This window comes from Schistocerca nitens, chromosome 2 (genome assembly GCF_023898315.1).
Source record: "Schistocerca nitens isolate TAMUIC-IGC-003100 chromosome 2, iqSchNite1.1, whole genome shotgun sequence".
NCBI classification, from domain to species: Eukaryota; Metazoa; Arthropoda; class Insecta; order Orthoptera; family Acrididae; genus Schistocerca; species Schistocerca nitens.
In genome coordinates, this window is record NC_064615.1 from 367,858,796 (window position 1) to 367,884,681 (window position 25,886).

General features: G+C 48.1%; 20 non-coding genes across 20 annotated transcripts; 11 read left to right on the plus strand and 9 right to left on the minus strand.

The window, feature by feature from the left end:
* The first annotated feature begins 621 nt into the window (after positions 1–621).
* Positions 622–694, plus strand: Trnav-uac (transfer RNA valine (anticodon UAC)). The gene has a single exon. It is a non-coding gene; the product is annotated as a tRNA-Val (tRNA).
* Positions 695–1,311: 617 nt separating this feature from the next.
* Trnap-ugg (transfer RNA proline (anticodon UGG)) lies at positions 1,312–1,383 on the minus strand. The gene has a single exon. It is a non-coding gene; the product is annotated as a tRNA-Pro (tRNA).
* Positions 1,384–3,038: 1,655 nt separating this feature from the next.
* Positions 3,039–3,111, plus strand: Trnav-aac (transfer RNA valine (anticodon AAC)). Its single transcript has one exon. It is a non-coding gene; the product is annotated as a tRNA-Val (tRNA).
* A 217-nt stretch (positions 3,112–3,328) lies between these two features.
* On the minus strand, positions 3,329–3,400 carry Trnap-cgg (transfer RNA proline (anticodon CGG)). Its single transcript has one exon. It is a non-coding gene; the product is annotated as a tRNA-Pro (tRNA).
* A 942-nt stretch (positions 3,401–4,342) lies between these two features.
* On the minus strand, positions 4,343–4,414 carry Trnap-ugg (transfer RNA proline (anticodon UGG)). Its single transcript has one exon. It is a non-coding gene; the product is annotated as a tRNA-Pro (tRNA).
* Positions 4,415–6,069: 1,655 nt separating this feature from the next.
* On the plus strand, positions 6,070–6,142 carry Trnav-aac (transfer RNA valine (anticodon AAC)). The gene has a single exon. It is a non-coding gene; the product is annotated as a tRNA-Val (tRNA).
* A 217-nt stretch (positions 6,143–6,359) lies between these two features.
* Positions 6,360–6,431, minus strand: Trnap-cgg (transfer RNA proline (anticodon CGG)). Its single transcript has one exon. It is a non-coding gene; the product is annotated as a tRNA-Pro (tRNA).
* A 234-nt stretch (positions 6,432–6,665) lies between these two features.
* Trnai-uau (transfer RNA isoleucine (anticodon UAU)) lies at positions 6,666–6,738 on the plus strand. The gene has a single exon. It is a non-coding gene; the product is annotated as a tRNA-Ile (tRNA).
* Positions 6,739–7,373: 635 nt separating this feature from the next.
* Positions 7,374–7,445, minus strand: Trnap-ugg (transfer RNA proline (anticodon UGG)). The gene has a single exon. It is a non-coding gene; the product is annotated as a tRNA-Pro (tRNA).
* Positions 7,446–9,100: 1,655 nt separating this feature from the next.
* Trnav-aac (transfer RNA valine (anticodon AAC)) lies at positions 9,101–9,173 on the plus strand. The gene has a single exon. It is a non-coding gene; the product is annotated as a tRNA-Val (tRNA).
* A 217-nt stretch (positions 9,174–9,390) lies between these two features.
* On the minus strand, positions 9,391–9,462 carry Trnap-cgg (transfer RNA proline (anticodon CGG)). Its single transcript has one exon. It is a non-coding gene; the product is annotated as a tRNA-Pro (tRNA).
* Positions 9,463–9,696: 234 nt separating this feature from the next.
* Trnai-uau (transfer RNA isoleucine (anticodon UAU)) lies at positions 9,697–9,769 on the plus strand. Its single transcript has one exon. It is a non-coding gene; the product is annotated as a tRNA-Ile (tRNA).
* A 635-nt stretch (positions 9,770–10,404) lies between these two features.
* Trnap-ugg (transfer RNA proline (anticodon UGG)) lies at positions 10,405–10,476 on the minus strand. Its single transcript has one exon. It is a non-coding gene; the product is annotated as a tRNA-Pro (tRNA).
* A 1,655-nt stretch (positions 10,477–12,131) lies between these two features.
* Positions 12,132–12,204, plus strand: Trnav-aac (transfer RNA valine (anticodon AAC)). Its single transcript has one exon. It is a non-coding gene; the product is annotated as a tRNA-Val (tRNA).
* A 217-nt stretch (positions 12,205–12,421) lies between these two features.
* Positions 12,422–12,493, minus strand: Trnap-cgg (transfer RNA proline (anticodon CGG)). The gene has a single exon. It is a non-coding gene; the product is annotated as a tRNA-Pro (tRNA).
* An 8,270-nt stretch (positions 12,494–20,763) lies between these two features.
* Trnav-aac (transfer RNA valine (anticodon AAC)) lies at positions 20,764–20,836 on the plus strand. Its single transcript has one exon. It is a non-coding gene; the product is annotated as a tRNA-Val (tRNA).
* Positions 20,837–21,162: 326 nt separating this feature from the next.
* Positions 21,163–21,235, plus strand: Trnav-aac (transfer RNA valine (anticodon AAC)). The gene has a single exon. It is a non-coding gene; the product is annotated as a tRNA-Val (tRNA).
* Positions 21,236–21,561: 326 nt separating this feature from the next.
* Trnav-aac (transfer RNA valine (anticodon AAC)) lies at positions 21,562–21,634 on the plus strand. The gene has a single exon. It is a non-coding gene; the product is annotated as a tRNA-Val (tRNA).
* A 217-nt stretch (positions 21,635–21,851) lies between these two features.
* Trnap-cgg (transfer RNA proline (anticodon CGG)) lies at positions 21,852–21,923 on the minus strand. Its single transcript has one exon. It is a non-coding gene; the product is annotated as a tRNA-Pro (tRNA).
* Positions 21,924–22,157: 234 nt separating this feature from the next.
* On the plus strand, positions 22,158–22,230 carry Trnav-uac (transfer RNA valine (anticodon UAC)). The gene has a single exon. It is a non-coding gene; the product is annotated as a tRNA-Val (tRNA).
* Positions 22,231–25,886: the final 3,656 nt, after the last annotated feature.

Consider the following 25,886-nt stretch of genomic DNA (forward strand, 5'->3'; position numbering starts at 1 on the left):
AATCATCAGCATAAGCTGTTGCTGTCTGGGTAACCCCAGAGATCGTAAGACCACGAAGTGTCGAGTTGAGACGAGAGAGGAGTGGTTGAAGGGAGAGAGCATAAAGGGTCATAGATAAAGGGCTACCTTGCGGGACGCCACGTTTAATATCAATGACCTTCGTCAGCTGGCCATTAATGTCAATCTTAGCAGAAATGCCAGTCGTCATATTCTTAAGTACCAGCTGCGCCTTTTCATTAAAACCGAGTCGGCGCAGCAGAAGCTCTAAAAACGAATGGGACACACGATCAAAAGCCTGACTAAAATCAACAAATAAAAGCGCACAGGAAATATTGGTGACAGCGACAATCGACACAATACCACGATATACCCCTAGACCAACGAGCCTGTTCGTTACGGCTAAGCGCTGCACATGACTGACGCCTCCGTTCTTGGTAACACCATGCAGAGCTGCTGCTCACCCAGCGTTCTCCCTGGCTGTTGCGGTTTGATTGTTTTTATCGATGTCTTTTACTATAGCATCTTCTAGAATCGGACGGAGCTCGTGGCCGATGCCCTTGCTTACGTAGGAAAAATCTGTTGCCACTACGGGTTTCCAGGTAGCACAGCAGCAGAGCCGTCGTTTCCGTGGTGTAGCGGTTATCACGTCTGCTTTACACGCAGAAGGTCCCCGGTTCGATCCCGGTCGGAAGCACGACTTTTTTAAACCCGTTTTCGGATTCCATTTCCGAGAGAACGTCACGTCTGCGTATGCAGGGATAATAAATGTCGTGTGCTACACGGATATCGCGTCATTTTACTGTCAAATGCTCTTGCTCCCATAGTGCACCGGTATTCAGTAACTCAGAACGCCGGCAAAATTTATAATCCATTTCTTCAGGACTACTTCAAGTGCGCTTCATACTGGCTTTCCAGAGCTTACTGCACTCGCCTTGTCACAGCTCTGTTGAAGTGTGAAGGTAACTAATACTGAGAAACTCTTATCTACGCTCAGTCTTGTATCCCACCCTTTGGTTGTCGTCGTCGCTAATCAGATGTAGGTAGACTGCTCCACGATTGAGCTTCGTCTCCACTCACGGTGCAATTGTCCTGCAAAGACAACCTTTCTTTTCCGTTGCATGCAAGATTACTGTCGGCTCTTCTACAGCAATCGACCTATGTAATTTACTGGTGTCAGATTCTTGCCATACCAAACGGTCCCTTCATGACCGTAGTGCTACACAAAGCCTGCTGCGGCAGGCATTTGTTCTTCATTGCAGAGCTGCAAACGTGGGTGAGCTCCACCTACTCTTCCGCACGGTCAAACCGGCAGGGCTCGTCCGGGATTTGAACCCGGGGCCTCCTGCACCCAAAGCAGGAATCACACCCCTAGACCAACGAGCCAACTGCTGGTAGCGATGAAGGTCATCCCAAGCAGTCCAGCTCCGAGGAACACAAACTTTCATGTAAATCAGAAAGAATACCGCTTTCTGAAGGCAGCGCTCACCACTGTTGGGAAGAATATTAAAGGCAATGAATATAGAGTGAATAATTTCATCGCGCTCTGCAGATGAACAGACGGTGGTGTTTCACTTTCGTCATGTGGTTTCTCAGTGTCAAGGGAAGGCAAATGCAATAAACAAAAGAACATCGGGAATCCGAAACACCAACTCATAACGAAAAGATTGCGGAATAGACTGCAAGCAAAACCTCCAGAAGACGACTCCTGGAGGCGTCGGTGCCGTAAGAATTATTCCGTGCAGCAACGATCATCTAGGAAGTGTGTCGCTCCACCACACAACTTTTTTTGATATTGTTTTACCTAAATTTCTATTACCTGTTCGTTACAAGAATGCCGTGTGGCTTTCACCCGGTCTGCTTCGTCCAGCAGCGATAGTAGTAAGTAAATAGACCACAGTATCATTAAAAGTAGGTCAGACACAAAAATAGGAGTTGCGTGTAGGTCATGTTATTCTGCTTTCAAATGCATTTGTCTGGCTGGGAGTAGTGGCGTACTCCTGTAATCCATGCGTCCGGGAGGCCGTTGTTGTGGGAGAGATCTGGGAACAACTACAGATTCGGCCGTTTCATCAGCTCAGGAACGACCGCGATGCTCTCATCGAGCTCTGCAGATTGACCAGATTGCAGTGCGGAATTTTCGGCTAGTGGTGGCTCGGGGTTAAGAGAAGTCGAGAGCTGTGAGCAAAACTACATCGGGAAACCGAAACGGACGACTCATAACGAAAAGATTGCGAGATGTACTGCGAAAGCAAAACTTCGAGAAGACGAACTCTGAAGCCGTAGCTGCCTTAACAATCATTCCGTGCAGCAACGATAATCTGGGAAGAGCGAGGGGTGGGTACCGCTCGACCACACAACAAATTTTATATAATGTTCTACTTATTCTACATTTGCGTTTCCATATCATCACTAAAATACTGTGTGATTTACACGTGGTTTGCTTCTTCCAAACGCGATATTAAGAAGTACATCGACTACAGCGTCATTAAGGGTCGTGGGTCCAGGCGCCGGCGCGCCAGCGGTGGCCTGTCGGGGCCTCCATGTTTGTTCTACTTATTCTACATTTGCGTTTCCATATCATCACTAAAATACTGTGTGATTTACACGTGGTTTGCTTCTTCCAAACGCGATATTAAGAAGTACATCGACTGCAGCGACATTAAGGGTCGTGGGTCCAGGCGCCGGCGTGCCAGCGGTGGCCTGTCGGGGCCTCCATGTAGAGCTACCGCTGAGCCCAGGCTCCTTGCCGCTAACGAAGTGATTGCTTTTGATGACATCATTTGCAATAGCGACTGCGCGAATTGACGGTACCTCGTACGGAAAGCAAGAGTAGCTGATGCTACTGAGGACTCGGCCGCGAGCTTTTCCGACGACTTCTTGGGCTCTTATTCGTGATGGCATTCAGACAGGCAACGGTGCTGTCGATTGTTGCATACAAATGCGAAATACCTGCATTGTGCGTTTCCGCAAAGTGATTTTTACGCCAAAGTTGCGATTGTCCTACAAGTTGTGTCAGATGTGGAGCTCAGAGCGTAGCAGTTTCCGTGGTGTAGCGGTTATCACGTCTGCCTAACACGCAGAAGGTCCCCAGTTCGATTCCGGGCGGAAACACTCTTTCGTCGCACTCAACAAGACACTTGCTACAATCTCTACTGTGACCATTTAAATCAATTTCAAACGTCCCACCAGCAGGGTGCAGATGGCTCAAATGATACATGAAACTCTTTCAGAATCGGCTGCTTGGTTTTTGTGCTTACCTGGAGGGCTGGGAATGCGCGGAACAGCCGCCGGCATGCCGGTAGTTGCCACACGTTTGCACAAAACGCAAGGGCTCGTCCGGGATTTGAACCCGTGACCTCCTGCACCCGAAGCAGGAATCATACCCCTAGACCAACGAGCCTGTTCGTTACGGCTAAGCGCTGCACATGACTGACGCCTCCGTTCTTGGTAACACCATGCAGAGCTGCTGCTCACCCAGCGTTCTCCCTGGCTGTTGCGGTTTGATTGTTTTTATCGATGTCTTTTACTATAGCATCTTCTAGAATCGGACGGAGCTCGTAGCCGATGCCCTTGCTTACGCAGGAAAAATCTGTTGCTACTACGGGTTTCCAGGTAGCACAGCAGCAGAGCCGTCGTTTCCGTGGTGTAGCGGTTATCACGTCTGCTTTATACGCAGAAGGTCCCCGGTGCGGTCCTGGGCGGAAGCACGACTTTTTTAAACCCGATTTCGGATTCCATTTCCGAGAGAACGTCACGTCTGCGTATGCAGGGATAATAAATGTCGTGTGCTACACGGATATCGCGTCATTTTACTGTCAAATGCTCTTGCTCCCATAGTGCACCGGTATTCAGTAACTCAGAACGCTCGTAGTTCCATTCTGGCCGGCAAAATTTATAATCCATTTCTTCAGGACTACTTCAAGTGCGCTTCATACTGGCTTTCCAGAGCTTACTGCACTCGCCTTGTCACAGCTCTGTTGAAGTGTGAAGGTAACTAATACTTAGAAACTCTTATCTACGCTCAGTCTTGTATCCCACCCTTTGGTTGTCGTCGTCGCTAATCAGATGTAGGTAGACTGCTCCACGATTGAGCTTCGTCTCCACTCACGGTGCAATTGTCCTGCAAAGACAACCTTTCTTTTCCGTTGCATGCAAGATTACTGTCGGCTCTTCTACAGCAATCGACCTATGTAATTTACTGGTGTCAGATTCTTGCCATACCAAACGGTCCCTTCATGACCGTAGTGCTACACAAAGCGTGCTGCGGCAGGCATTTGTTCTTCATTGCAGAGCTGCAAACGTGGGTGAGCTCCACCTACTCTTCCGCACGGTCAAAACGGCAGGGCTCGTCCGGGATTTGAACCCGGGACCTCCTGCACCCAAAGCAGGAATCACACCCCTAGACCAACGAGCCAACTGCTGGTAGCGATGAAGGTCATCCCAAGCAGTCCAGCTCCGAGGAACACAAACTTTCATGTAAATCAGAAAGAATACCGCTTTCTGAAGGCAGCGCTCACCACTGTTGGGAAGAATATTAAAGGCAATGAATATAGAGTGAATAATTTCATCGCGCTCTGCAGATGAACAGACGGTGGTGTTTCACTTTCGTCATGTGGTTTCTCAGTGTCAAGGGAAGGCAAATGCAATAAACAAAAGAACATCGGGAATCCGAAACACCAACTCATAACGAAAAGATTGCGGAATAGACTGCAAGCAAAACCTCCAGAAGACGACTCCTGAAGGCGTCGGTGCCGTAAGAATTATTCCGTGCAGCAACGATCATCTAGGAAGTGTGTCGCTCCACCACACAACTTCTTTTGATATTGTTTTACCTAAATTTCTATTACCTGTTCGTTACAAGAATGCCGTGTGGCTTTCACCCGGTCTGCTTCGTCCAGCAGCGATAGTAGTAAGTAAATAGACCACAGTATCATTAAAAGTAGGTCAGACACAAAAATAGGAGTTGCGTGTAGGTCATGTTATTCTGCTTTCAAATGCATTTGTCTGGCTGGGAGTAGTGGCGTACTCCTGTAATCCATGCGTCCGGGAGGCCGTTGTTGTGGGAGAGATCTGGGAACAACTACAGATTCGGCCGTTTCATCAGCTCAGGAACGACCGCGATGCTCTCATCGAGCTCTGCAGATTGACCAGATTGCAGTGCGGAATTTTCGGCTAGTGGTGGCTCGGGGTTAAGAGAAGTCGAGAGCTGTGAGCAAAACTACATCGGGAAACCGAAACGGACGACTCATAACGAAAAGATTGCGAGATGTACTGCGAAAGCAAAACTTCGAGAAGACGAACTCTGAAGCCGTAGCTGCCTTAACAATCATTCCGTGCAGCAACGATAATCTGGGAAGAGCGAGGGGTGGGTACCGCTCGACCACACAACAAATTTTATATAATGTTCTACTTATTCTACATTTGCGTTTCCATATCATCACTAAAATACTGTGTGATTTACACGTCGTTTGCTTCTTCCAAACGCGATATTAAGAAGTACATCGACTACAGCGTCATTAAGGGTCGTGGGTCCAGGCGCCGGCGCGCCAGCGGTGGCCTGTCGGGGCCTCCATGTTTGTTCTACTTATTCTACATTTGCGTTTCCATATCATCACTAAAATACTGTGTGATTTACACGTGGTTTGCTTCTTCCAAACGCGATATTAAGAAGTACATCGACTACAGCGACATTAAGGGTCGTGGGTCCAGGCGCCGGCGTGCCAGCGGTGGCCTGTCGGGGCCTCCATGTAGAGCTACCGCTGAGCCCAGGCTCCTTGCCGCTAACGAAGTGATTGCTTTTGATGACATCATTTGCAATAGCGACTGCGCGAATTGACGGTACCTCGTACGGAAAGCAAGAGTAGCTGATGCTACTGAGGACTCGGCCGCGAGCTTTTCCGACGACTTCTTGGGCTCTTATTCGTGATGGCATTCAGACAGGCAACGGTGCTGTCGATTGTTGCATACAAATGCGAAATACCTGCATTGTGCGTTTCCGCAAAGTGATTTTTACGCCAAAGTTGCGATCGTCCTACAAGTTGTGTCAGATGTGGAGCTCAGAGCGTAGCAGTTTCCGTGGTGTAGCGGTTATCACGTCTGCCTAACACGCAGAAGGTCCCCAGTTCGATTCCGGGCGGAAACACTCTTTCGTCGCACTCAACAAGACACTTGCTACAATCTCTACTGTGACCATTTAAATCAATTTCAAACGTCCCACCAGCAGGGTGCAGATGGCTCAAATGATACATGAAACTCTTTCAGAATCGGCCACTTGGTTTTTGTGCTTACCTGGCGGGCTGGGAATGCGCGGAACAGCCGCCGGCATGCCGGTAGTTGCCACACGTTTGCACAAAACGCAAGGGCTCGTCCGGGATTTGAACCCGGGACCTCCTGCACCCGAAGCAGGAATCATACCCCTAGACCAACGAGCCTGTTCGTTACGGCTAAGCGCTGCACATGACTGACGCCTCCGTTCTTGGTAACACCATGCAGAGCTGCTGCTCACCCAGCGTTCTCCCTGGCTGTTGCGGTTTGATTGTTTTTATCGATGTCTTTTACTATAGCATCTTCTAGAATCGGACGGAGCTCGTAGCCGATGCCCTTGCTTACGCAGGAAAAATCTGTTGCTACTACGGGTTTCCAGGTAGCACAGCAGCACAGCCGTCGTTTCCGTGGTGTAGCGGTTATCACGTCTGCTTTATACGCAGAAGGTCCCCGGTTCGGTCCTGGGCGGAAGCACGACTTTTTTAAACCCGATTTCGGATTCCATTTCCGAGAGAACGTCACGTCTGCGTATGCAGGGATAATAAATGTCGTGTGCTACACGGATATCGCGTCATTTTACTGTCAAATGCTCTTGCTCCCATAGTGCACCGGTATTCAGTAACTCAGAACGCTCGTAGTTCCATTCTGGCCGGCAAAATTTATAATCCATTTCTTCAGGACTACTTCAAGTGCGCTTCATACTGGCTTTCCAGAGCTTACTGCACTCGCCTTGTCACAGCTCTGTTGAAGTGTGAAGGTAACTAATACTGAGAAACTCTTATCTACGCTCAGTCTTGTATCCCACCCTTTGGTTGTCGTCGTCGCTAATCAGATGTAGGTAGACTGCTCCACGATTGAGCTTCGTCTCCACTCACGGTGCAATTGTCCTGCAAAGACAACCTTTCTTTTCCGTTGCATGCAAGATTACTGTCGGCTCTTCTACAGCAATCGACCTATGTAATTTACTGGTGTCAGATTCTTGCCATACCAAACGGTCCCTTCATGACCGTAGTGCTACACAAAGCGTGCTGCGGCAGGCATTTGTTCTTCATTGCAGAGCTGCAAACGTGGGTGAGCTCCACCTACTCTTCCGCACGGTCAAAACGGCAGGGCTCGTCCGGGATTTGAACCCGGGACCTCCTGCACCCAAAGCAGGAATCACACCCCTAGACCAACGAGCCAACTGCTGGTAGCGATGAAGGTCATCCCAAGCAGTCCAGCTCCGAGGAACACAAACTTTCATGTAAATCAGAAAGAATACCGCTTTCTGAAGGCAGCGCTCACCACTGTTGGGAAGAATATTAAAGGCAATGAATATAGAGTGAATAATTTCATCGCGCTCTGCAGATGAACAGACGGTGGTGTTTCACTTTCGTCATGTGGTTTCTCAGTGTCAAGGGAAGGCAAATGCAATAAACAAAAGAACATCGGGAATCCGAAACACCAACTCATAACGAAAAGATTGCGGAATAGACTGCAAGCAAAACCTCCAGAAGACGACTCCTGAAGGCGTCGGTGCCGTAAGAATTATTCCGTGCAGCAACGATCATCTAGGAAGTGTGTCGCTCCACCACACAACTTCTTTTGATATTGTTTTACCTAAATTTCTATTACCTGTTCGTTACAAGAATGCCGTGTGGCTTTCACCCGGTCTGCTTCGTCCAGCAGCGATAGTAGTAAGTAAATAGACCACAGTATCATTAAAAGTAGGTCAGACACAAAAATAGGAGTTGCGTGTAGGTCATGTTATTCTGCTTTCAAATGCATTTGTCTGGCTGGGAGTAGTGGCGTACTCCTGTAATCCATGCGTCCGGGAGGCCGTTGTTGTGGGAGAGATCTGGGAACAACTACAGATTCGGCCGTTTCATCAGCTCAGGAACGACCGCGATGCTCTCATCGAGCTCTGCAGATTGACCAGATTGCAGTGCGGAATTTTCGGCTAGTGGTGGCTCGGGGTTAAGAGAAGTCGAGAGCTGTGAGCAAAACTACATCGGGAAACCGAAACGGACGACTCATAACGAAAAGATTGCGAGATGTACTGCGAAAGCAAAACTTCGAGAAGACGAACTCTGAAGCCGTAGCTGCCTTAACAATCATTCCGTGCAGCAACGATAATCTGGGAAGAGCGAGGGGTGGGTACCGCTCGACCACACAACAAATTTTATATAATGTTCTACTTATTCTACATTTGCGTTTCCATATCATCACTAAAATACTGTGTGATTTACACGTCGTTTGCTTCTTCCAAACGCGATATTAAGAAGTACATCGACTACAGCGTCATTAAGGGTCGTGGGTCCAGGCGCCGGCGCGCCAGCGGTGGCCTGTCGGGGCCTCCATGTTTGTTCTACTTATTCTACATTTGCGTTTCCATATCATCACTAAAATACTGTGTGATTTACACGTGGTTTGCTTCTTCCAAACGCGATATTAAGAAGTACATCGACTACAGCGACATTAAGGGTCGTGGGTCCAGGCGCCGGCGTGCCAGCGGTGGCCTGTCGGGGCCTCCATGTAGAGCCTCCGCTGAGCCCAGGCTCCTTGCCGCTAACGAAGTGATTGCTTTTGATGACATCATTTGCAATAGCGACTGCGCGAATTGACGGTACCTCGTACGGAAAGCAAGAGTAGCTGATGCTACTGAGGACTCGGCCGCGAGCTTTTCCGACGACTTCTTGGGCTCTTATTCGTGATGGCATTCAGACAGGCAACGGTGCTGTCGATTGTTGCATACAAATGCGAAATACCTGCATTGTGCGTTTCCGCAAAGTGATTTTTACGCCAAAGTTGCGATCGTCCTACAAGTTGTGTCAGATGTGGAGCTCAGAGCGTAGCAGTTTCCGTGGTGTAGCGGTTATCACGTCTGCCTAACACGCAGAAGGTCCCCAGTTCGATTCCGGGCGGAAACACTCTTTCGTCGCACTCAACAAGACACTTGCTACAATCTCTACTGTGACCATTTAAATCAATTTCAAACGTCCCACCAGCAGGGTGCAGATGGCTCAAATGATACATGAAACTCTTTCAGAATCGGCCACTTGGTTTTTGTGCTTACCTGGCGGGCTGGGAATGCGCGGAACAGCCGCCGGCATGCCGGTAGTTGCCACACGTTTGCACAAAACGCAAGGGCTCGTCCGGGATTTGAACACGGGACCTCCTGCACCCGAAGCAGGAATCATACCCCTAGACCAACGAGCCTGTTCGTTACGGCTAAGCGCTGCACATGACTGACGCCTCCGTTCTTGGTAACACCATGCAGAGCTGCTGCTCACCCAGCGTTCTCCCTGGCTGTTGCGGTTTGATTGTTTTTATCGATGTCTTTTACTATAGCATCTTCTAGAATCGGACGGAGCTCGTAGCCGATGCCCTTGCTTACGCAGGAAAAATCTGTTGCTACTACGGGTTTCCAGGTAGCACAGCAGCAGAGCCGTCGTTTCCGTGGTGTAGCGGTTATCACGTCTGCTTTATACGCAGAAGGTCCCCGGTTCGGTCCTGGGCGGAAGCACGACTTTTTTAAACCCGATTTCGGATTCCATTTCCGAGAGAACGTCACGTCTGCGTATGCAGGGATAATAAATGTCGTGTGCTACACGGATATCGCGTCATTTTACTGTCAAATGCTCTTGCTCCCATAGTGCACCGGTATTCAGTAACTCAGAACGCTCGTAGTTCCATTCTGGCCGGCAAAATTTATAATCCATTTCTTCAGGACTACTTCAAGTGCGCTTCATACTGGCTTTCCAGAGCTTACTGCACTCGCCTTGTCACAGCTCTGTTGAAGTGTGAAGGTAACTAATACTTAGAAACTCTTATCTACGCTCAGTCTTGTATCCCACCCTTTGGTTGTCGTCGTCGCTAATCAGATGTAGGTAGACTGCTCCACGATTGAGCTTCGTCTCCACTCACGGTGCAATTGTCCTGCAAAGACAACCTTTCTTTTCCGTTGCATGCAAGATTACTGTCGGCTCTTCTACAGCAATCGACCTATGTAATTTACTGGTGTCAGATTCTTGCCATACCAAACGGTCCCTTCATGACCGTAGTGCTACACAAAGCGTGCTGCGGCAGGCATTTGTTCTTCATTGCAGAGCTGCAAACGTGGGTGAGCTCCACCTACTCTCCCGCACGGTCAAAACGGCAGGGCTCGTCCGGGATTTGAACCCGGGACCTCCTGCACCCAAAGCAGGAATCACACCCCTAGACCAACGAGCCAACTGCTGGTAGCGATGAAGGTCATCCCAAGCAGTCCAGCTCCGAGGAACACAAACTTTCATGTAAATCAGAAAGAATACCGCTTTCTGAAGGCAGCGCTCACCACTGTTGGGAAGAATATTAAAGGCAATGAATATAGAGTGAATAATTTCATCGCGCTCTGCAGATGAACAGACGGTGGTGTTTCACTTTCGTCATGTGGTTTCTCAGTGTCAAGGGAAGGCAAATGCAATAAACAAAAGAACATCGGGAATCCGAAACACCAACTCATAACGAAAAGATTGCGGAATAGACTGCAAGCAAAACCTCCAGAAGACGACTCCTGAAGGCGTCGGTGCCGTAAGAATTATTCCGTGCAGCAACGATCATCTAGGAAGTGTGTCGCTCCACCACACAACTTCTTTTGATATTGTTTTACCTAAATTTCTATTACCTGTTCGTTACAAGAATGCCGTGTGGCTTTCACCCGGTCTGCTTCGTCCAGCAGCGATAGTAGTAAGTAAATAGACCACAGTATCATTAAAAGTAGGTCAGACACAAAAATAGGAGTTGCGTGTAGGTCATGTTATTCTGCTTTCAAATGCATTTGTCTGGCTGGGAGTAGTGGCGTACTCCTGTAATCCATGCGTCCGGGAGGCCGTTGTTGTGGGAGAGATCTGGGAACAACTACAGATTCGGCCGTTTCATCAGCTCAGGAACGACCGCGATGCTCTCATCGAGCTCTGCAGATTGACCAGATTGCAGTGCGGAATTTTCGGCTAGTGGTGGCTCGGGGTTAAGAGAAGTCGAGAGCTGTTAGCAAAACTACATCGGGAAACCGAAACGGACGACTCATAACGAAAAGATTGCGAGATGTACTGCGAAAGCAAAACTTCGAGAAGACGAACTCTGAAGCCGTAGCTGCCTTAACAATCATTCCGTGCAGCAACGATAATCTGGGAAGAGCGAGGGGTGGGTACCGCTCGACCACACAACAAATTTTATATAATGTTCTACTTATTCTACATTTGCGTTTCCATATCATCACTAAAATACTGTGTGATTTACACGTCGTTTGCTTCTTCCAAACGCGATATTAAGAAGTACATCGACTACAGCGTCATTAAGGGTCGTGGGTCCAGGCGCCGGCGCGCCAGCGGTGGCCTGTCGGGGCCTCCATGTTTGTTCTACTTATTCTACATTTGCGTTTCCATATCATCACTAAAATACTGTGTGATTTACACGTGGTTTGCTTCTTCCAAACGCGATATTAAGAAGTACATCGACTACAGCGACATTGAGGGTCGTGGGTCCAGGCGCCGGCGTGCCAGCGGTGGCCTGTCGGGGCCTCCATGTAGAGCTACCGCTGAGCCCAGGCTCCTTGCCGCTAACGAAGTGATTGCTTTTGATGACATCATTTGCAATAGCGACTGCGCGAATTGACGGTACCTCGTACGGAAAGCAAGAGTAGCTGATGCTACTGAGGACTCGGCCGCGAGCTTTTCCGACGACTTCTTGGGCTCTTATTCGTGATGGCATTCAGACAGGCAACGGTGCTGTCGATTGTTGCATACAAATGCGAAATACCTGCATTGTGCGTTTCCGCAAAGTGATTTTTACGCCAAAGTTGCGATCGTCCTATAAGTTGTGTCAGATGTGGAGCTCAGAGCGTAGCAGTTTCCGTGGAGTAGCGGTTATCACGTCTGCCTAACACGCAGAAGGTCCCCAGTTCGATTCCGGGCGGAAACACTCTTTCGTCGCACTCAACAAGACACTTGCTACAATCTCTACTGTGACCATTTAAATCAATTTCAAACGTCCCACCAGCAGGGTGCAGATGGCTCAAATGATACATGAAACTCTTTCAGAATCGGCCACTTGGTTTTTGTGCTTACCTGGAGGGCTGGGAATGCGCGGAACAGCCGCCGGCATGCCGGTAGTTGCCACACGTTTGCACAAAACGCAAGGGCTCGTCCGGGATTTGAACCCGGGACCTCCTGCACCCGAAGCAGGAATCATACCCCTAGACCAACGAGCCTGTTCGTTACGGCTAACCGCTGCACATGACTGACGCCTCCGTTCTTGGTAACACCATGCAGAGCTGCTGCTCACCCAGCGTTCTCCCTGGCTGTTGCGGTTTGATTGTTTTTATAGATGTCTTTTACTACAGCATCTTCTAGAATCGGACGGAGCTCGTAGCCGATGCCCTTGCTTACGCAGGAAAAATCTGTTGCTACTACGGGTTTCCAGGTAGCACAGCAGCAGAGCCGTCGTTTCCGTGGTGTAGTGGTTATCACGTCTGCTTTACACGCAGAAGGTCCCCGGTTCGATCCATTACCGCTTGAGACGCGGCAGCGTGCGGACGTTCGGAGCGCTCAGTGTCGCTTGCTTTGTTTACGTTGTATTGTGCTTTCTGTTTCACGTGATTGTGCGTGGTTGTGTGTTCGTGTCGTTGTTTTAAGTGTTTGCTGTATGCGGTTAGCCCATTTGGGTTAATTTGCACGGTGGTTCCCACGATTCCAAGGAAAAATACCCTGCAGTTCGAGTTTGACAAGGCTACACGATTAGTTCAGCCAAGTTCACTGGAAGTTCATGAATGGATCGTCGATACAATCGGCATTACCACTGATCAAGTTCACACTGCCTACTACGACCTGGATTTGTACTGCTTTTTCGTGAAGCTCCTGAATCCCCTCTTACTGGAACGACTTTTGCAGAAACATGGCGGCGGCGTCGAGTTCCGGCATCGCGATGGCACTGTGAGTACTGTGCAAGTCACTAACGCGGATGTCGAGATCTCTAACGTGCGTATTTACAACCTGCCCCCTGAAGTAGGCAACTGTTTCCTAAAAGACGTGCTCACGAAATATGGCGAAGTGCGTAACATTAGACTTGAAAAGTGGTCCAGGCACCATAAGTTGCAATGTTTTTCTGGCATCAGATCGGTTGAGATGCAAGTTACAGTCAACATCCCATCGCATGTATTTGTTTGTGGGTATAAGGTGCAGGTTACATATTCTGGGCAAGCTTCTACGTGTTTTAACTGCAATGAAAGTGGTCATTTACGGCAAAATTGCCCTAAAAGAATGACCGTCTTAAAGCCTACTTTACAACACCGTAAGAGGCTCACTTTAGCTGATCTAGTGACGGGCACCCAATTACCAAGTAATGAGCCGTCCGTTTCCACTGATACTGTGACTGTCCATGAAAAACCTTTTGAAGACGAGTTCCCTGCTATTCCTCTTGCGAAGGGCGGGGATCAGAACCCTCTCACCCGTCCGGTCACTGCGGTGGCGTCCAAGAGACGTCGGACGTGCGACAGTAGTAGTTCAGATGAAGGCGTCTCAGTACCGGTAATACCTGCCACACCTGATATCAAACAACCTGCAGGCGACATTGAGCTTTCGCAAGACGCTATACCAGAATCACGTGTTGATGTTAATACTTCTTCGCCTGATGACGGTATTGCTACGCCCCAGGTTGGTTCTTGTTTACCGTCCACGTCTGTCGAGTCGGTTCCCCAACAAACCGATAGTGAACCTCAGCATGTTGCCCACAGTGACGCCGACGGTGTGTGCGCAGGTCCCCCACTCGTATCACAGCCACGCGACACTGCCAACAAACACACTGACGAGTGTGTCAACACGGAGCGAGATCTCAGCCTTGCTTGTCAACAACCTGACCGAGAGAGTGTTTCCAAACAATCCCAACGTGTGGATAAACAAGAACTTAGCGCGTCTCCGGATGGACTATCCGGTGAGTCGCACATGCAGGTTGCTGTAGCAGGGCAACCTGCACAGGAGACTTGTGTCGATTCTCCGATGCCGCTTTCTGCGGAAAAAGTCGCAAGCGTCGGGAGGAACAAAAAGAAATTCCAACCGAACTTGAATGTACCGCGCAGCAAACACAAACTGCAAGCCCTCTCAGATGCGAACGATGGTGATGGCCACTCTCCACCAGCTGGTTCACGAATGGATTGGTTTGCCGGTGACGATGATCACGTTAATTTAAAGTAGCTCCGTCAATTCCATGGCACAAGCGTACAAGTTCCTGAGTGTTAATGTTAACAGGATCACGTCTGAATTGAAACTTGCAGTCTTTAGGCAGTTCGTATATGAGTCTGCCGCTGATATACTTCTATTGCAGGAATTCCTTGTTCCTGATCTGGTCATTCCCGGTTTTCACTGTATTACCAATGTTGCCTTCGAACTTAGCACTGGTACAGCCATTCTCGTGCGTGACGGCATCCCCGTCTCGGACGTTGAAACACTGGAGTCGGGGCGTGGCATATGCTGCAAAATATTCGGCGTCACGCTCGTGAACCTATACGCGCCCTCAGGGAGTGGACAAAGGTTCGCAAGGACCGAGTTCTTTAAAGACGAACTAATTTACCTGCTTCGTAAAAATCCGACTGCCCTAATATTAGGAGGAGATTTTAACTGTGTTGTCCATCAAAAAGATCAGCGGCCGCATTTTAACTATTGTAAGGAGCTTCATGATCTGGTTTTACGAATGAATCTAAAGGATACGTGGGAACTCCTTCACCCTACCCTTGTGAAATTTACATACTTCACTTCCACCTCGAGTAGCCGCCTCGACAGAATATATGTGTCTTCTCAGCTCGGGGAACACGTTGTTGACTCGGAGGTCATTCCCGTCCCATGTAGCGATCACTGCGCCTACGCCGCCGTTATACAACTGGACAGACAACCCACCAAACGATTCAGAAGTCACTGGATGTTCAATATTTCCCACCTTCAGGACGCCGATCTCGAGGTACTTGTCACACGGACTTGGACTTTTTGTCTTCGCTCTGTCAATAGATACCGTACGAAAGTAGAGTGGTGGACGTCCTTTGCTAAACCAAAGTTGCGTCGGGCTTTGATTTCGTACTGTAACACGCAATCAAGGGATGCAAAGAGGACCACCGAATTTTACTATTCGATTTTAAGGGAGCTCTACGACAAATCTGGCGTCAATAATATTTACACGGCTCAAATCAAGCAAATCAAGGCTAAGATGCTCAGTATCAAACGTAAACAACTAGAAGGATTAAAAATCAAGTCGAAAGTCAACTCTTTTGTTCAATCTGAGACAACTTCCATGTATCATCTTATTAAGCATCAGACGAACCGTAGACGCTTATTTATAGACGAACTGGCAACTGATAACGGGGAACTTCTCACTCGGCAACCTGACATAGTCACGGCAATCCAGGGGTATTATCACGGCCTGTACTCGGACTGCCCCACCACTGATGGCTTGACTGCTACTGTACTCCAGTTGATGGACACGTCTGTTACTGAGGATGATAATCGTGACTTTCTGGCTGCGTTTAGTGTCGAGGAGACTTTAGAACTTATTGTTAAGTCGCCAGCTAACAAAGCCCCAGGACTGGACGGCCTTCCCAAGGAGTTTTATCTTCGGTATTGGGATGTAATTGGTGTTACTTTTACAGAAATTTTAAATGAAATCATTGCTGGGGCGCCTGTTCCTGCTGCGATGAAGGAGGGTAAAATTGTCCTTGTTCCCAAACGCAAAGGGTGTAAGCGATTTGACAATCTGCGCCCGCTCACCCTGCTCAATTTTGACTACAAAACTATAGCCAGAGCTGTTAACACCCGAATGTCTCCGCTCATTCACAACGTTGTCCGGCGGCACCAGGCGTGCGTGCCAGGACGGAATGCCATGTCTGCGATGTCTGAAATTCGGGACCTCATCTCCATTGCCTCAGTCACCAACCTGAATTGTGCGCTGCTTTTTCTAGACTTTCATAAAGCCTTTGATCATGTGAACCACCGATACCTTTTTCACATCATGGACAAAATAGGACTCGAGGAAGGGGTGATACAAGTCCTTCGCAATTTGATATCTGGCATATCAGCGAGGATACAAGTCAATGGACAGCTGACGCAACCGATATCCATTCAGCGGGGTGTCCCCCAGGGCAGTCCACTCTCTATGTCACTTTTTGTGCTGTCACTGGAACCCTTCCTTCGGTCTCTTTATCACCAGTTGTCAGGAGTGTCAATCTCCGGTCACACATTCATAGTCCGTGCGTACGCTGACGATGTTGCCGTACTGTTACGCACTGGGGACGAGGTGGTCCGTATTAAAGGGGCGATCGACCAATATAGTGAAGTGTCTGGAGCACAACTCAGTGACCGGAAATGTAAAGTGCTCGATATCAGGGGTTTCGAGAACTTAACCATACCGTGGGCGCATGTTGTGGAATCTCACAAGCTACTAGGAATCACCTTGAATAGGTGCCCTCTCAAAATGGCGGCCTCCAATTGGAAGTCAGTGACGCATCTGATACAGGGTACCATTGTCGAATGTCGCTGGCGTGCTGTGAACATTATAGAAAAAATTCGGCTTCTCAATACCTACGTCTTCTCCAAGGCGTATTATGTTGCACAGTTCTTTCCCATTCCCAAGCTTCAGGCCAGAAAGATCATGCAGGTTGCCAATCAATTCATCTGGAAGGGCAACATATTTAAATTGTCCTCCGATACGCTGGCCAAGTCGAGAACTACTGGTGGGCTTGAGTTAGTTAACATTGCCGGGAAGGCAATGGCCTTGTACGTCAAGCGGACCACGACTATACTGCATGACAGCCATTGCACTGTTACTCAAAAGTTGTTCCTCACAGTGCGTCCAGCGAGTATGCGACCTCCTATTGACGTCGGCAGAATCCATTACAAACTGAAACACATCAGAGAATTTTTCCTTCAGTGTAGTTATGCAGATGTGGATGTTCTACGGCGACGACCACTGTCAACTCGGGACTTGCAACGTGAGTGGGAAAAGTCGGCGACCCCAAATACCATAGAACGGAAGTATCCAACTACCGAATGGACAACGGTGTGGGCCAACATCAGCTTGAAAGTACACTCTTCGGATGTTGCTTCAACCTGGTTCAGGGTGGTAAATAACACAATTGCCACTAATGAAAAGCTACATGCAATTGGGTTAAGTGACACAAATCTCTGCCTCTGTTGTGGACTCGTCGATTCACTGATTCATCGGTTTACCTGCGGTGGTCATGCACTGAATTGGCGATGGGTCAAGAAGAGGATCGCGGTTCTCTCAAGGAGCGCGGAAGACAATCTGCAGCTGGATATCCTACTGCGTCCGGACAAAAAGTTTTACCCTGCCACGAAAAACAATACAGTAATGTGGATCCTAGGGCACTATGTCAACTATATCATTAATGTTCGTGGAGAGGACGATTTTATTAGTTTTCTGACCTACATGGCGCTGGCATACTGGAAAATTCAATGTGTCACTGACAGTAAAAATTTTTCGGAAACATGATGGACATCACGTTCGAAAAACATGGCATAGGCTGACCGCATTGGATGATGGACGCACATCAAGGGGATATGTATTCTTTTCTTTACTTTATTTTTTTTTTCAGTTATACTTTCTGTTATGCCTGGTCAATGTATTTCTTTTCATTAGTCTCCTTTTACTTGTTTGCTTATTCTTGAGACTCTCGCACCTCTAATGGAAGAGGAACAGAATTCGACATGGATCAAAACACACAAATGCCACACGACAAAGAAGAAATGTTCCTTTACAACCGTGTCAGCACTATATACCTCGGAGCAGAGGCTTAACACCTATACCAGAATAACATGCGAACCAAGGAAACACCATAAGTGTCTGCTTGATGGAGTGATTCAGGGATGAGTGGAGGGAGCCATCGCGGGCAGGCCTCGGGATTCGACCCCTGCCCGCTCTGTCTCCCCCTGCACGGAACTGATTACTCTATTAAAATTGATCATCAGAAAAAAAAAAAAAAAAAAGCTAGGATACCTGAAAAAAAAAAAAGTGGCCTAATGGATAAGGCATCGGTCTCCTAAAAAAAAAAAAAGTGGTGTAGCGGTTATCACGTCTGCTTTACACGCAGAAGGTCCCCGGTTCGATCCCGGGCGGAAGCACGACTTTTTTAAACCCGTTTTCGGATTCCATTTCCGAGAGAACGTCACGTCTGCGTATGCAGGGATAATAAATGTCGTGTGCTACACGGATATCGCGTCATTTTACTGTCAAATGCTCTTGCTCCCATAGTGCACCGGTATTCAGTAACTCAGAACGCTCGTAGTTCCATTCTGGCCGGCAAAATTTATAATCCATTTCTTCAGGACTACTTCAAGTGCGCTTCATACTGGCTTTCCAGAGCTTACTGCACTCGCCTTGTCACAGCTCTGTTGAAGTGTGAAGGTAACTAATACTGAGAAACTCTTATCTACGCTCAGTCTTGTATCCCACCCTTTGGTTGTCGTCGTCGCTAATCAGATGTAGGTAGACTGCTCCACGATTGAGCTTCGTCTCCACTCACGGTGCAATTGTCCTGCAAAGACAACCTTTCTTTTCCGTTGCATGCAAGATTACTGTCGGCTCTTCTACAGCAATCGACCTATGTAATTTACTGGTGTCTGATTCTTGCCATACCAAACGGTCCCTTCATGACCGTAGTGCTACACAAAGCGTGCTGCGGCAGGCATTTGTTCTTCATTGCAGAGCTGCAAACGTGGGTGAGCTTCACCTACTCTTCCGCACGGTCAAAACGGCAGGGCTCGTCCGGGATTTGAACCCGGGAGCTCCTGCACCCAAAGCAGGAATCACACCCCTAGACCAACGAGCCAACTGCTGGTAGCGATGAAGGTCATCCCAAGCAGTCCAGCTCCGAGGAACACAAACTTTCATGTAAATCAGAAAGAATACCGCTTTCTGAAGGCAGCGCTCACCACTGTTGGGAAGAATATTAAAGGCAATGAATACAGAGTGAATAATTTCATCGCGCTCTGCAGATGAACAGACGGTGGTGTTTCACTTTCGTCATGTGGTTTCTCAGTGTCAAGGGAAGGCAAATGCAATAAACAAAAGAACATCGGGAATCCGAAACACCAACTCATAACGAAAAGATTGCGGAATAGACTGCAAGCAAAACCTCCAGAAGACGACTCCTGAAGGCGTCGGTGCCGTAAGAATTATTCCGTGCAGCAACGATCATCTAGGAAGTGTGTCGCTCCACCACACAACTTTTTTTGATATTGTTTTACCTAAATTTCCATTACCTGTTCGTTACAAGAATGCCGTGTGGCTTTCACCCGGTCTGCTTCGTCCAGCAGCGATAGTAGTAAGTAAATAGACCACAGTATCATTAAAAGTAGGTCAGACACAAAAATAGGAGTTGCGTGTAGCTCATGTTATTCTGCTTTCAAATGCATTTGTCTGGCTGGGAGTAGTGGCGTACTCCTGTAATCCATGCGTCCGGGAGGCCGTTGTTGTGGGAGAGATCTGGGAACAACTACAGATTCGGCCGTTTCATCAGCTCAGGAACGACCGCGATGCTCTCATCGAGCTCTGCAGATTGACCAGATTGCAGTGCGGAATTTTCGGCTAGTGGTGGCTCGGGGTTAAGAGAAGTCGAGAGCTGTGAGCAAAACTACATCGGGAAACCGAAACGGACGACTCATAACGAAAAGATTGCGAGATGTACTGCGAAAGCAAAACTTCGAGAAGACGAACTCTGAAGCCGTAGCTGCCTTAACAATCATTCCGTGCAGCAACGATAATCTGGGAAGAGCGAGGGGTGGGTACCGCTCGACCACACAACAAATTTTATATAATGTTCTACTTATTCTACATTTGCGTTTCCATATCATCACTAAAATACTGTGTGATTTACACGTGGTTTGCTTCTTCCAAACGCGATATTAAGACGTACATCGACTACAGCGTCATTAAGGGTCGTGGGTCCAGGCGCCTGCGCGCCAGCGGTGGCCTGTCGGGGCCTCCATGTTTGTTCTACTTATTCTACATTTGCGTTTCCATATCATCACTAAAATACTGTGTGATTTACACGTGGTTTGCTTCTTCCAAACGCGATATTAAGAAGTACATCGACTACAGTGACATTAAGGGTCGTGGGTCCAGGCGCCGGCGTGCCAGCGGTGGCCTGTCGGGGCCTCCATGTAGAGCTACCGCTGAGCCCAGGCTCCTTGCCGCTAACGAAGTGATTGCTTTTGATGACATCATTTGCAATAGCGACTGCGCGAATTGACGGTACCTCGTACGGAAAGCAAGAGTAGCTGATGCTACTGAGGACTCGGCCGCGAGCTTTTCCGACGACTTCTTGGGCTCTTATTCGTGATGGCATTCAGACAGGCAACGGTGCTGTCGATTGTTGCATACAAATGCGAAATACCTGCATTGTGCGTTTCCGCAAAGTGATTTTTACGCCAAAGTTGCGATCGTCCTACAAGTTGTGTCAGATGTGGAGCTCAGAGCGTAGCAGTTTCCGTGGTGTAGCGGTTATCACGTCTGCCTAACACGCAGAAGGTCCCCAGTTCGATTCCGGGCGGAAACACTTTTTCGTCGCACTCAACAAGACAGGCTCCTTGCCGCTAACGAAGTGATTGCTTTTGATGACATCATTTGCAATAGCGACTGCGCGAATTGACGGTACCTCGTACGGAAAGCAAGAGTAGCTGATGCTACTGAGGACTCGGCCGCGAGCTTTTCCGACGACTTCTTGGGCTCTTATTCGTGATGGCATTCAGACAGGCAACGGTGCTGTCGATTGTTGCATACAAATGCGAAATACCTGCATTGTGCGTTTCCGCAAAGTGATTTTTACGCCAAAGTTGCGATCGTCCTACAAGTTGTGTCAGATGTGGAGCTCAGAGCTTAGCAGTTTCCGTGGTGTAGCGGTTATCACGTCTGCCTAACACGCAGAAGGTCCCCAGTTCGATTCCGGGCGGAAACACTTTTTCGTCGCACTCAACAAGACAGGCTCCTTGCCGCTAACGAAGTGATTGCTTTTGATGACATCATTTGCAATAGCGACTGCGCGAATTGACGGTACCTCGTACGGAAAGCAAGAGTAGCTGATGCTACTGAGGACTCGGCCGCGAGCTTTTCCGACGACTTCTTGGGCTCTTATTCGTGATGGCATTCAGACAGGCAACGGTGCTGTCGATTGTTGCATACAAATGCGAAATACCTGCATTGTGCGTTTCCGCAAAGTGATTTTTACGCCAAAGTTGCGATCGTCCTACAAGTTGTGTCAGATGTGGAGCTCAGAGCGTAGCAGTTTCCGTGGTGTAGCGGTTATCACGTCTGCCTAACACGCAGAAGGTCCCCAGTTCGATTCCGGGCGGAAACACTTTTTCGTCGCACTCAACAAGACACTTGCTACAATCTCTACTGTGACCATTTAAATCAATTTCAAACGTCCCACCACCAGGGTGCAGATGGCTCAAATGATACATGAAACTCTTTCAGAATCGGCCACTTGGTTTTTGTGCTTACCTGGAGGGCTGGGAATGCGCGGAACAGCCGCCGGCATGCCGGTAGTTGCCACACGTTTGCACAAAACGCAAGGGCTCGTCCGGGATTTGAACCCGGGACCTCCTGCACCCGAAGCAGGAATCATACCCCTAGACCAACGAGCCTGTTCGTTACGGCTAAGCACTGCACATGACTGACGCCTCCGTTCTTGGTAACACCATGCAGAGCTGCTGCTCACCCAGCGTTCTCCCTGGCTGTTGCGGTTTGATTGTTTTTATCGATGTCTTTTACTATAGCATCTTCTAGAATCGGACGGAGCTCGTAGCCGATGCCCTTGCTTACGCAGGAAAAATCTGTTGCTACTACGGGTTTCCAGGTAGCACAGCAGCAGAGCCGTCGTTTCCGTGGTGTAGCGGTTATCACGTCTGTTTTACACGCAGAAGGTCCCCGGTTCGATCCCGGGCGGAAGCACGACTTTTTTAAACCCGTTTTCGGATTCCATTTCCGAGAGAACGTCACGTCTGCGTATGCAGGGATAATAAATGTCGTGTGCTACACGGATATCGCGTCATTTTACTGTCAAATGCTCTTGCTCCCATAGTGCACCGGTATTCAGTAACTCAGAACGCTCGTAGTTCCATTCTGGCCGGCAAAATTTATAATCCATTTCTTCAGGACTACTTCAAGTGCGCTTCATACTGGCTTTCCAGAGCTTACTGCACTCGCCTTGTCACAGCTCTGTCGAAGTGTGAAGGTAACTAATACTGAGAAACTCTTATCTACGCTCAGTCTTGTATCCCACCCTTTGGTTGTCGTCGTCGCTAATCAGATGTAGGTAGACTGCTCCACGATTGAGCTTCGTCTCCACTCACGGTGCAATTGTCCTGCAAAGACAACCTTTCTTTTCCGTTGCATGCAAGATTACTGTCGGCTCTTCTACAGCAATCGACCTATGTAATTTACTGGTGTCAGATTCTTGCCATACCAAACGGTCCCTTCATGACCGTAGTGCTACACAAAGCGTGCTGCGGCAGGCATTTGTTCTTCATTGCAGAGCTGCAAACGTGGGTGAGCTCCACCTACTCTTCCGCACGGTCAAAACGGCAGGGCTCGTCCGGGATTTGAACCCGGGACCTCCTGCACCCAAAGCAGGAATCACACCCCTTTTTTTTTTTTCTACCACTTTTTTTTTTACGCCTTAACCACTTTTTTTTTTTTTTTTTCACATTGGATTAGCAGTCCAACGCCTTAACCACTTTTTTTTTTTTTTTTTTTTTTTGAAAGCCAGGTATCCTAACCACTTTTTTATTTTTCATACCATTATAATGACCCAGATCAGTTCGGTGGAGGCGTGTTGGGCAGGGGTCGAATCCCGAGGCCTGGCCATGACGTCTCCTCCTCCCTGCACCGAAGCATAGTGTCACTAATACAGTGTAATTGTCCTTGGTTCGGAGTCTTATGATACTTATATGTGGACACGGGGCTTATGAGGCGTTGTCTATTCAAACAGGTAAATGCTTGGCAGGAAGGCAAAATAACTAAGAGCTAGCGAGAATGTCTTCCGTATCATGAAGTGAGATCAGTATGCCCCGATACCGGTGCCATTAATGCATCTAGCGCAGGAGTGGTCAATAGAAGTGGAAACTTAACCAATCCCCTGCTTTTCGAAAACAATACTAAGCATATTCGCAAAGTCCCTCTTAAGATGTGGGAAAGATTTTTGCGTCCAGTACTCATGAAGCAAGTAACCAATAAACGAAATAAAATCGGAAATACCATCACCATCAACCACTGCAAAAATGTAACGGCCAAGAAGCCACATAATGGTGTTGTTCTTTGTCCGGGGATAAAAAACCGTGTCCGGCCAGCAGAGGATATCAGTTGTAAATGCCGATTCCGAACTCCTGGTGAGTAACGCCAATTGTCGGCGCAGCCAGTACCACATGCGAAGACGGTCAGCGCAGGTAAATCGGTGTGGGAGCGTATCAACACAACCACACGTTTGACAAAGCGGAGAGACACATAAACCTATACGATGAAGTCGTTCGTTCGTAGGAATCAGCTGATTAACCACCTTATACCATAGGGAGGCAACAGTTGCTGAATGAACGGGTAAACTAATATTCGTCCATATGTTACGCCAATTAAAACGGGGATACTGCAAAACAATCGGGTTGGAAGAAAAAGACCTGTGCCATTTGGCAAGCAGTGTTCGCGTAGTAAAAACAGGACGACGTTGTAAGTGGAGATCCAGGTAACTAATCTCAATGTAGAAGTCCCGAACATGTCGTAGCTTCGCATTTAGAGACCCTACGTTAATAGGCGGTGACAAGCTCGCAGGACGAACGACATGGAGTAATCGCGAAGTAACAGTCGGGGACTCAGAAAATAAAAGATGGAGGGTTCGCTTAACATAAAGGGCAGCAGCCTTGACACGAACATCGGTGAACGACAAGCCGCCCTCAAGACGCGGCTTCGTAAAAACATCACAACGTAATTTAAAAATGTGCCCCCGCCAAATATATCTGTTAATAAGCTGGACCATTTTTGCACCCTGCATTCGGGGAAGCGGAAACAACTGAGCAACGTAATATACTTTACATAAGACGTAAGTGTCTAATACACGCTTTTTTTGCAGTAGCGGTATCGAACGCCATGAGTGTTCGAATAAAACACCTTGAAGCTTGGAAATGGCCACTTGCCAATTTTTTGCAGCCATACGAAGAGGACACCGTTCAAGATAGATACCTAAATGTGTATGGTGTTCAACAGCCATAACCCACGGAATAACCACACGTTCAAAGCCCCGCAAATTCAGGAGTTTGCTTTTACGGGGGTTAATACGAGAACCTGAGGCGGCAGAAAATTTATCTAGTTCCATTTTCAACAGCGGCACTTCTGCGGCGGAACGAAGCAAAACAACCAAATCATCAGCATAAGCTGTTGCTGTCTGGGTAACCCCAGAGATCGTAAGACCACGAAGTGTCGAGTGGAGACGAGAGAGGAGTGGTTGAAGGGAGAGAGCATAAAGGGTCATGGATAAAGGGCTACCTTGCGGGACGCCACGTTTAATATCAATGACCTTCGTCAGCTGGCCATTAATGTCAATCTTAGCAGAAATGCCAGTCGTCATATTCTTAAGTACCAGCAGCGCCTTTTCATTAAAACCGAGTCGGCGCAGCAGAGGCTCTAAAAACGAATGGGACACACGATCAAAAGCCTTACTAAAATCAACAAATAAAAGCGCACAGGAAATATTGGTGACAGCGACAATCGACACAATATCGCGATACCCCGCCAGAGGCGTCAAGATGGAGCGCCCCGGAAAGCAGCTTTGACAAGGAGTTATCACAGGTGTAAGCAAGAGGGATAGACGTGCATTAACAGCCCTAGCAGCCGTCTTATAATCAAAATTTAAAAGGGTTAAAGGACGAAAGTCACTAGCTGTCTTCAAACCAGCAGCTTTCGGTATCAGGACTACCGTACCTCTCTTGAAATCGGCTGGAATTGAGCCACCATTCAAAATTTCATTTACTATATCCGTAAAAACAGGCCCTATAATAGTCCAAAAGCGAACAAAAAACTCCTTAGGAAGGCCATCCGGACCAGGAGATTTGTGAGATGGGGAACAAGCAATAAAAGCCGAAATTTCGTCTGCAGTAAAAGGAGCTAAAAATTCCGTATTGTGGTCCTCTGTTAAAACTGATGGGATAGCAGTTAAAATCTCGTCTTTATCAACCGCATCAGAATCAGCCACATCATATAAGGTCTCATAGTAGCAGGTAAGTTCATGGGTTATTTGATTCTGTAAGGTAAGCCGGCGACCATCAGCTGCCATAAGACCGTCAATCAATACACGTCGACGGTTCTTTTGGTGACGAAACAGATGGTACATAGAAGTCATTTCATGTGCTAAGATGGACGGTGGTTTAGATTTAAGCTTCAATCCTTCCATCTGCAGTCGTTTAATACTAAGGAGCTTGGCTTTAATTTTCCGAATCTCAGAAAGGTGGGCACATGTCATTCTAGAAGTATCATAAAGTTCGCGAAGCACCGAATAATAATACTCAAAAGTCAGTTTCAGATCTCGCGCTCTTTGATAACTGTAGGACATTAAAGTGCGACGT